The sequence below is a fragment of the Mizuhopecten yessoensis genome, unplaced genomic scaffold (assembly GCF_002113885.1).
Source record: "Mizuhopecten yessoensis strain PY_sf001 unplaced genomic scaffold, ASM211388v2 scaffold716277, whole genome shotgun sequence".
NCBI classification, from domain to species: domain Eukaryota; kingdom Metazoa; phylum Mollusca; class Bivalvia; order Pectinida; family Pectinidae; genus Mizuhopecten; species Mizuhopecten yessoensis.
In genome coordinates, this window is record NW_018480036.1 from 218,857 (window position 1) to 229,037 (window position 10,181).

Here is a 10,181-nt window from a genome sequence, read left to right on the forward strand (position 1 = left end):
TTTATATTTAAGACTGAGTTATTTAACTGAATTCTTCTTTGGATCTTGGACAGTTATTTAAAGTATATATATATTTATTTTAACATCCCCTTCATTTTGTTTTGGGTATATATAACTGTAGCTCAAGTATTGGTATATATATACATTAGCCTCCCCTTAATTTTGTTTTGGATACATAAATGTACCACATTTGGGCAAGGACAGTTCCAATGTCAATGATCATGCAGCTCAAATAGCTCAGTCTGCTATATATATATAGTGCAATCTGAAGTCCACTGGGTTCAAATCCTTCACTAGCCCTGCAGAATTTTACACTTAACTAATGTAACTGCTTTTTATTATATTTTGTTCATTTATGTATAATTAAGTCCCACAAGGTATGCTTTTCTTTTCAGACTATAAGAATCTGTCTTTGTGAAAGAGGGTATCAAATTGTAAATTTGGGGTCCCTGCCGCTACCCTAGGGGTTAGGATATATCTAGGGCTTCAAAGGGAAAATTGACCAATATTTCAAAAATCTTCTTCAGATTCAGGTGAACTGTTCATGGACAGAAAAGTTCCTAAGTGTTTTATCAAAATTGTGCCATAGTCATCAGGTCATCCTTTGGGAAGGGGTATAGTTTACTATAGTTTTTATAGGGAAATGATGTTTTTAGGCATATTTTGTTTTTAACTCTTCAGGAAATAATTCAAATTTGCTTGAAATAATGAGATATCAATTTGATGCTATCAGAAAGTAAGATCCTGACTCACCCCTTGGTTCGGAGGGGCAGGGCCCATTGGAATATTTGCTGAAATTTTAAAAGTCTTCTTGTCAGATTTACTAGAATCCAATACTAGTACTCTTGATGGATGGAAATGTCCATACAATGTACATGCTTTATCTAAATTGTAAAGTTTATTACCCAGTGACGGACCCAGAGGTGTTGCCCGGGCAACACCCTTTTTTTTCTGCCGGTGTCCAAAAATAATCTGGACCAAGGTTTTTGAAGATTTTCCTCTATTTCATATGGGATTTCCTTCTAATATCAACCATCCCTTCAACTATGATTTTCTATGGCTTCCCTTTGCCAGCAGTTTGAATATCTATATATGCCTAAGGGTGTTGCCCAAACAAGGAGTCCACTACTTATACTCTAAACAATGGAGGATTCATCCCCTATTGTCTATATTATTAGTAGCTATATGGTCTTCAGTGACATGCATACTGAACTATGGATGTGAGGTATGGGGTAATTGTTTATCGCCGCAAATCGAAAAATCCATTTTCTCTTTCTTAAAGATTTATTAAACGTTAAGAAAACCGTCAATAGTTCTATGGTTTACTTTGAGACAGGAAGTTATTCCTTACATATAAAGCGCATAGTAGCTATAATTAAATACTGGATAAATATTTTGAAAACAAATACTGTAACTGTGTACTAAAAGCATGCTATGATGCACTACTTGAGCTTAATGTCAAAAAGCCGAATTGTAAACTTAACTGGGTTTATCATGTTAAAAATGATTTATATAGAATGGGTTTTAATCATATTTGGGATGTTTTTATATGTTCAAAATGAAAAACAATTTGTGGAAATTCATACCCAACGTCTGCATGACGTATTTATTCAGGAATTACGTGGTGCGTATGAAACATCTTCTAAATGTTATTTACATCTTGTCGATACTTTTAATATGCAATTCTATTTAGTAAAGCCTTTAACATTTAATACCAAAAAAATGTTGAGTCAATATCGCATGCAGGCGCATTCCCTTAATATCGAATCTGGATGTTATAATGGGGTTCCGAAAGGTCAAAGATTATGTTTTGCCTGTGACAAAAATGATTTAGAAGATGAGATGCATTTTATTCTTATTTGTCCTGCTTACTCTGTATTGAGAAACACATACATGAAGCAATATTACTTCCGATGCCCCAGTGTGTATAAATTTATTGAATTTTTTGTCATGTAAAAAGTATTAAAACATTACGTAGATTGGGTCTATATTTAAAATATGCTACCGCCAAAAGAAAAACCCTCGTGCAGTAATATTGCTAAATTATGTATTCTTTTTATGTGATAATTGCTTTTATGGAAAAGTCCTCCGCCATCTTGAAAATTTGAAATATGTTTTGTATTCTATGTATCAATTAACCTATATGCTTATTTGCATTGGGAAATAAAAAACTTGAAACTTGAACTCAGTCAGGTCAGTGGTCAAGGTATTTTCACCTGTGGTTTCATGTACACATGATCACAAGGAGTGATTTTTTATACCAATTAAAAAATATCTATTTCAAAGACAATGAAGCACCCTCCTTAGGATCACTTTATCCGGTGAATGATAACCAATGTTGCTCAGCATGAAAGCCTAGCATGTATATATCCTTTTCATTAGGTGTTGCCCTTGCACATATGTATGCTACAAATTCACAATAAAAGACAAACAGTTGAATCATAACTAACATTTATGACAAAATAAATTAATATTTAATTGCAAAAATGCTCGTCTAAACTACATGCTGCACAAGACACAAGCATCAACATTTTAATTAAAAAATCTACATTTTTACCATATTTTTTTTACAGAATTTGTTAACGTTCGCTCCGCTCGGCCAGCATAAAATATAGATAATCTACCATATAAAATATAACCTGGAATAATACCGCAAACTCAGAAAACTATTCTACGCCTCACTCGATCTGTTTGACAAAGGATAAAATGTCTGATAAGCACTTGATTTCTACGCTCAGCAGTGCTTGAAATAGTTTAGTATTACATATTCATAAAAACAAATCATAATTGTCACAATCTCAGAAATAATGAAATTCTATATATTTTGGTGCCAGAATGTAGCCTTCATGTACAACTGACATGAAAATTCTAATTTATTCGTTCTAGATAAGTGCAAAAATTTGTCTTTTTTCTGAGTTTAAAATTTTGGGCAACACCCAAAATTAATTCCTGGGTTCCCCCCATGTTACCCAAGGGTCATCTGTTGACCCTTTGGAAACGGGTAGATTTTATAGATTATGTATAATAAGTATTTAAACACTTTGGGTACATTTTGTCCAATTTCTAACATGTAATATTATTAGCTTTCTGTTATTGTAAAATGACAGTTAAAGTCCATTTGAAAATATTCATACATTGTAATTTATTCCTATCTAAATTAGCATTGATAAACCCTGGACTTTAATTAATTCTGTGACTTTACCTGTACCAACAAGACACATCTTTTTTAATTTACAATTGGATATAGATCTAACACTTGATATTATTAGCTTTCTGATATTGTAAAATGACAGTTAAAGTTCATTTGAAAATATGTACATTTGTACATGTACATTGTTACTTATATATATTACTATCTAAAATAACATCATTTAACCATGCATGACTTTAATTATATAATAACATAGCATTAATTCAGTGATTTTACCTGTACCAATGCAACAAGACACATCTTTTTTTAATTTGCAATTTTAGATATAGATCTGACATGTTATATTATTAGCTTTCTGGTATTGTACAATGATAGTTAAAATTTATTTTAAAATGTTTAAACATTGTTATTAATTCCTCTCTAAAATATATTAATTTTACCTGTCACAACAAGACACAAATTTGTAATATACAATATTTTATTATTGCAAACTTCCAGATAAAGCTTTTAAAGTCCCTTTTTTTCTGTGACTGGTGTTGGCGATATTTCAAGCACATTTAAACATTACAATTTATTTATTATTATGATGAATTCTGCAACTTTCTGCAAACTTAGGCAGGTGTGAAGATTTGATTGTATCTAAAGTTTAATTATATCTCAACATGTTGCTCCACGTAATTCTGGTTCAGCATTGAGTGACAATTAAACAATTGTATCTTTTGCAAATGATTTGTTAACATTTCATTCTCATAGTTTGAAAAATTTCATGTGGTTATAATATTTATGTATATGCTGTCAACCAATTTTAGCTCATATGGCCAGTATATATATTGGCAGAGGGGTGGGGCCCAATAGAGGAAATAAAGGAAAAAAAATAATTTTGTACAAAAGGATATTAACTGAATTTGTTCTAGAGCATCATTGGACAAAGGGGACTCAAGTTTGCATAAACAGAAGGTGTTGGTGTGGTTTTTTTTTATACTTTTGACAAACAATTGGCAATATGAAATTCTACAAACCTTCTTTCATTAGTGCCCTATAGTATAATCACAGTGTCTGTCTGTCTTTCAGCACTTTTGTTCCCAGAGATTATTTTGGGACTCCAAAAAAAGGCAGAAATTTCTAAAACTTTACATAGTGATACAGTGCGATACATATAAATGTGCAAAGGACCAAGAATTTCACAATTTTATCAGGTCAAAGTTGAGGTCGCTGCTATAACCCTCATACAATGTATTTAAATTTTATCTCATATACCAGTATTTAGTCATCAAATGAGACCACATAGGCACAGGTGCAAGAAATAAGTTATGTAATCAGAGTTTTTGCCAGGTGTTTAATTAAAGGGTCTGTTAAAGTGATCCATTACAATATTTAGAATATGACCCTGTTTTTTCCCAATTTCAGTCTTTATTTTCCCAATTGGATTTAAAAGCATGTTCATACAAGTTTCCAGTCATTATATCATATCACACATATATGATATGCACACTGTTCATTCAAAATGTAAAAAAAAATGTACAGAAATAACAAGAATTTGAAATTGAATCACCAAAAAAACTGAAAAATGATGTGTTTATTTATTGCTATACATTTTTCTGTATTACAGTAAGAAACAGCTAGATGAGTTTTTTTGCAAATCACATTGTAGGTTTTATTCTATCAAAAGTAAATTTTTCCCTTAACGGGGGACACTGATGAAATTTCCCAATTTTTGCCAAATGCCGATGTTATTTTTCCGAATTCCTACTGACAGGGACCCTTTCCCAAAATAGCTGACAAAACCCTGGTAATAATAATGGCACTTTTAACTGCCACCTCTAGGAACCTCTCACAGTGACAATTGCACTCCATCAAGGAGATCTGTCACTTAATGGAAGATGATGATGATGATGATGACTCATTTAATGAATCTTGAGGCTGCTTTGTTCTTGAATATCATTTGTTTTATGTTGAAATATTTAAAAATTATAATGTATATATATATATTTCCTTAATTTCTAAGACAAGATTTCTCAAAAATATTTACAGTGTTGAAAATCTTCTTACATGGATGTTTAATTAATGAAGCTAGAAGCTATTACTGTACATACAATGCGACACATTTGACATTTACCATTTTCAGCCAATAAACTTATTCTGCTCGAGTACAAGACCTAATGATTTCATCAAAAAGAACTCAAAAGATGATTGACACTCAAGTGTATTTTTTTTTTACCTAGGGGGCATATTTATGTAACGTTAGAAACAATAGGTTGGCAAATCTGCATTTGTGAAAATGCTTCGGGGAGGGGGCATATTGTGACACCGACACGAACTGACAAAGCATTATTTCACTTACCCATATAAAAGTACACATTTATGCGCATACATACCCTAATTCCTGTAGGAACTCTTTCTTAATCAGAGATTTAAATCTATCGTTGTAAATCTCTGATCTCTGAGTTCCTACAGGAATTAGTACACACCCCAGGCGGCACATCAGCATTGTCGTTGATAACGTCTCCTTTGCACTGAAACCGACTAGACTTGCACAGGCCTAGCTTTCGTGGAGCTGATAGAGTGACAAACACATTGAAATCAGTAGACCTAAGAGTCAAACATATTACCTGTCTGTGAAAGGTCAAAACTGGTTAAATTCGCTCCGTAGCTACTCTTGTCGATCCTTTGAGTTGGCCTTTATCCTCCCGTGTTCCTATTTCCCGGCGAAGTAGTCGAGACTACCGGCGAAGTTGATCTATTCCGGTCTTCTCAACCAATCAGAATGTGGCAAATATATTTTTATTGCTTAACCTGATTCGTCAAAAATGTCGAAAACTTAAATTTTTAAACCCGTTTTAACGAAGAAACATTTCAAACAATAACGAATACGTTTGCAAAGTTCACACAAATAAGTTACGATGTGAAACATAGTTTCTATACCCACAGAGACACAGGTAATAGACACAACATATCATATGCCTATATTCTAATATGTAATTACATATTAGAATATAGGCATAGGATATGTTGTGTCTATTACCTGTGCACAGAGATGTTTAAAACGGTGATTTTTTAGCTTCTGATCTATTAATAACCAGAGCGTCGCAAATTTTAAAATCCGTTCTGCACGATGTAAAGAAAAAAGATCGCATAGTATTGTAGTTTGGTTTTGTGTTACTATATATAGATTTTTGCTTGAACTATGTATATATACCACGCATACGATACAAAAAGAGCCCGCTGCGCTCGCTATCAAGATCAAGATCTTCCTTTTCTCCATTTTGTTTTTATATTTGCCGACAACAACGTAGTTTCCCGCATTGAAAAGTTCCTATAAATACCGTAAATACGCAATGGTGGCAGAGTACAGTAGAAATGGCTTGACCCTAAAAATAAAGGGCATGTCTCGGATAAACATGGATAGCGGATTCATCCTGCATAACACACCTACATATATATATATATTTGTAAACTACATTTTGAATAGGTGTTTTTTAGAAGAACATTTTTTTTTTTCAAAAAGTGATTTCCCCAGATTTGGGACTTCTGAAAACCATGGTTACCACATCAAAAAACACCAAAATATGCAAAAAAACATGATTTTTAACCCAGAATTTGACCCCCGAAAGTAGAATTGTTTTTCTTAAAACCTGTCTGAAATTAAATATCGCCTACTCGGTAACAGAAATACTCACGTTTTAGCATAGGTCATTCCGGTGGATTTTTCACAATATTTACACATGTGCTGAGTACAAAATAAGACTACATGAAAAGCTAGCTTTTGTTGTGTAGACACAGATTTGTAAATGTCCAAAATTGTAGTCTCAAACCAAATTCGATTTTTTATTTTGAAAAATTATGAAGCCCACATAGTCCACTTCATCATGTATATGCCAATTTTAGTGCTGATTTTTTTTTTAAATTTTGATACATGTAATATTACAGGGGTTATTCATTGTATAAAAATATCACCAATGGCCACCGTACGCTACTGTACTCTGCTACCAATTCGGCGCGCGCATGTGCTTGACACCGAATAAATTTTGACTAAGTTCAGTCTCAGCTAAGATTTTGCTTGGCACGTTTCATGATCCACTTAAGATTTTGGTCTTCGCTAAGTCAAAACTTCAAACTTAAGTTCAAATTTTGTCTTAGACTTAAGTCCGTTTCATGATCCCGGGCTCTGGTGGAGGAAATAGAGCGTCTGAGGAAACCCTGGGGATTGACAAGTGGGTGGTGTTTGGGGGGAGCTGGGGGTCAACGTTGGCTCTGGCCTACGTTGAGACGTATCCAGGTCGTGTAAAAGCACTTGTCCTGAGAGGATTTTTTGCCTTAACCAGGTAATCCTTACGGCATTGTTGATACATTTAAACTGTATTTGTTTAGGCCCCCTATGCACGAAAACATTTTTTTCGTATTTGTTCACTGTATTGATATTGTGCAGAAAAACTATTAACGCATTGAGTTTTGTTTGATCAAGCTTCAGCCTCCTTTTACAAAAATACATTTATGAAAGAGAGATAAACAAATTGAAATGTTAAGGTAATTAAATGAAAGAGACTATTTTCAGGGGAGAACATATGAAGTTGTTGCGTTTTGCTCGTATAGTTGATTTAATTTGGTAACATCTGTTTCAAAGAGTAAACTGTCTTGTATTTTAGACGGGAGAATATCTGGTTCAACCAGGACGGAGTCAATCATCTCTTTCCTGACGAATGAGAGGACTATTAAGACCCCATACCTGAGGTGAGCAAGCTTGCACTTAAATGTATATGTATTTGTATAATTTGTAATATATGTATTACATTGTAACACCATGGAAAAGGGTACCGTTGGAAGCACGGTTTCACCGCAAACGAGATAATCAATATATTTGCAGTAAATAGGCAGGCACTCGCACATGGAGGTATTAACAAATGGTTCTATCTTGCATTAACTATACTTCCTTTTTTCAATAGCAAAACACTTTCTTGCGTGCTATTCAGCTCTTTTATCTTAAATAGTGATTATACTGGGCAACCGGTATTGAAATAATAAAATCTTTGGTAACTCGCGGTGTGAAATTATTTATAAATATACATGTATGAGACATCGAATACAGATCAGTTGAAAGGATGCTTCCATAAAGTAGCAATACCCTCTTAGATCTCGTTGCTTATCACAGATTTTGTATCGTTAAAGTATTTCTTCGGATGTTCTAGCTATTACTGTGTACATGGAGGATGGCTCAAAACAGATGCTTAACTTTTGGAAGGTGTGGAGAAAATTCGACATATTCCCGCAACCATTGTTCAAGGGCGCTATAATGTAGTTTGTCCTTTGGAAACGGCCTGGTTACTTCATAAGGTACGGATTTCCTAGAACGCGAACATTGAATGATTATTATCAATTAGGTTATATAGGATGGGTCCAGTGGCTCAGCAATTTGAATTTTACTATAATGGCATATGTCGGAATATAGAATTCTAAAACACCTTATCTTTTTTTCCAACAGTGTTATTTGAAACTCTTTACTACAAAAGTAAAGGGAAAGAATATACCTGCTGTATCTCACTGCATGATCGTAAGAAGCGATTAATGCCCGCCCCCGCCCCACCCTCCTCAAACCTTATCCGGCCTGCATAATCACATCTTCGCTAGCCGAGTGTTCGCTTCGTATACACCCCACTTAAGCGGGATGGTTTCGTCTTGGAGACCTATGAAGAAGGAATAAACTGTGAGACGGCTTATATGGGGCCCCTTGCAGAAACATGTTTTTTTCGTTTTCTTGCGTGTCTTCTACTAAAGCAAAACAAGGAAAAAGAGTAAAATTTATCTACTGTTCTCATTCAACACTTCGAATCTTGTTTTCGTTTCTTATATTTCCTGTTTTGCATTCTGTCCTTTTTACTTTTTTCTTCCGGCGATGAATCCACATAGGTGCAGGGTCTTCATATGGACCTGGCTGTTACACGGACGCTGAACCCCGATACAAAATACAATAGTTTCGATAATAAGATTCAAAGGTGTATAACTTCAACAATATGATATTGAATGATATGATTATGTATTGCTATTTAAATCTATTGCTCTCTATTTGTGACATTGTGCTGACGCATATTTGTTTTATTGCTATGTTTTAAACAGATATGGCCTGATGCTGACTTCCATGTGGTACCTGACGCGGGGCATTCTTCAAAAGACCCTGGCATACTTCACTATCTGATTGAGGCCACAGACAAGTATAAAAATATCTAATCAGGGATTGATAAAAAGTACAAATACATATATGTATTTTTGCTCGGTACATACATTACATATTCACTCAAACACATCCTTATTTACAGATATATATTTCTTTTTTAGATACACACACAAGCATGTAACTTTTTATGAATAAAGATGGCTAATGGATTACAATAAGTTGTTGTTTTTTAATGTGTGTATGTGTGCTGGAGGAAGGGAATGTGTGTGTCCTTGTGATAGCGCGGATCTGCTTAATGTTCACCATTTAGGCAATCTGATTAAAATCACATGTTACATGGCTTCGTTAACTTCGTACTACGCCTGAACATCTGAGTGTGCCGCGGTCAGGGTCACGTTCAGGTGACCTTTATATTTATAAATACTCATTAAATTTTGACCAATCAGAGACCCTCTTTCAAAAGGGCGCTCGGAGATGTAACAAATATGTCGGACATTGATGAGAATGATGCGAAAGTTCTGAAGTTATTTGAGATCGTCTGAAACCCGAACAGAATAAAAATCGGAGCTTTATTAGAGAAGAAAGACTGTATGGTGGTGTTGCCTACGCAATTATTACCCAATGGGTACGTTTTCCTTGGCGTCGTAGAAACGTCAGTTCCCGCCGCCATATTCGTTTTGGAAACTAATCTGTTCGATACCCCTCGCTATTTATTAATCAACCATGATATTCCGATTCGCTGGCAAACTTTTGCCAGCGCGCCTCTGATTGGTTCATCTAAAGGTCACTTGAACGTGACCCTGACCGCGGCACATTCAGATGTTCAGGCGGAGCCATGTAACAGATGATTTTAATCAGATTGTA

General features: G+C 34.4%; 1 long non-coding RNA gene across 1 annotated transcript; it reads left to right on the forward strand.

Annotated features, from left to right (window-relative positions):
- The first annotated feature begins 7,800 nt into the window (after nucleotides 1-7,800).
- Nucleotides 7,801-9,517, forward strand: LOC110442540. Its single transcript, XR_002462027.1, has 3 exons — nucleotides 7,801-7,879; nucleotides 8,335-8,479; nucleotides 9,260-9,517. It is a non-coding gene; the product is annotated as an uncharacterized LOC110442540 (long non-coding RNA).
- The last annotated feature ends 664 nt before the right edge of the window (nucleotides 9,518-10,181 follow it).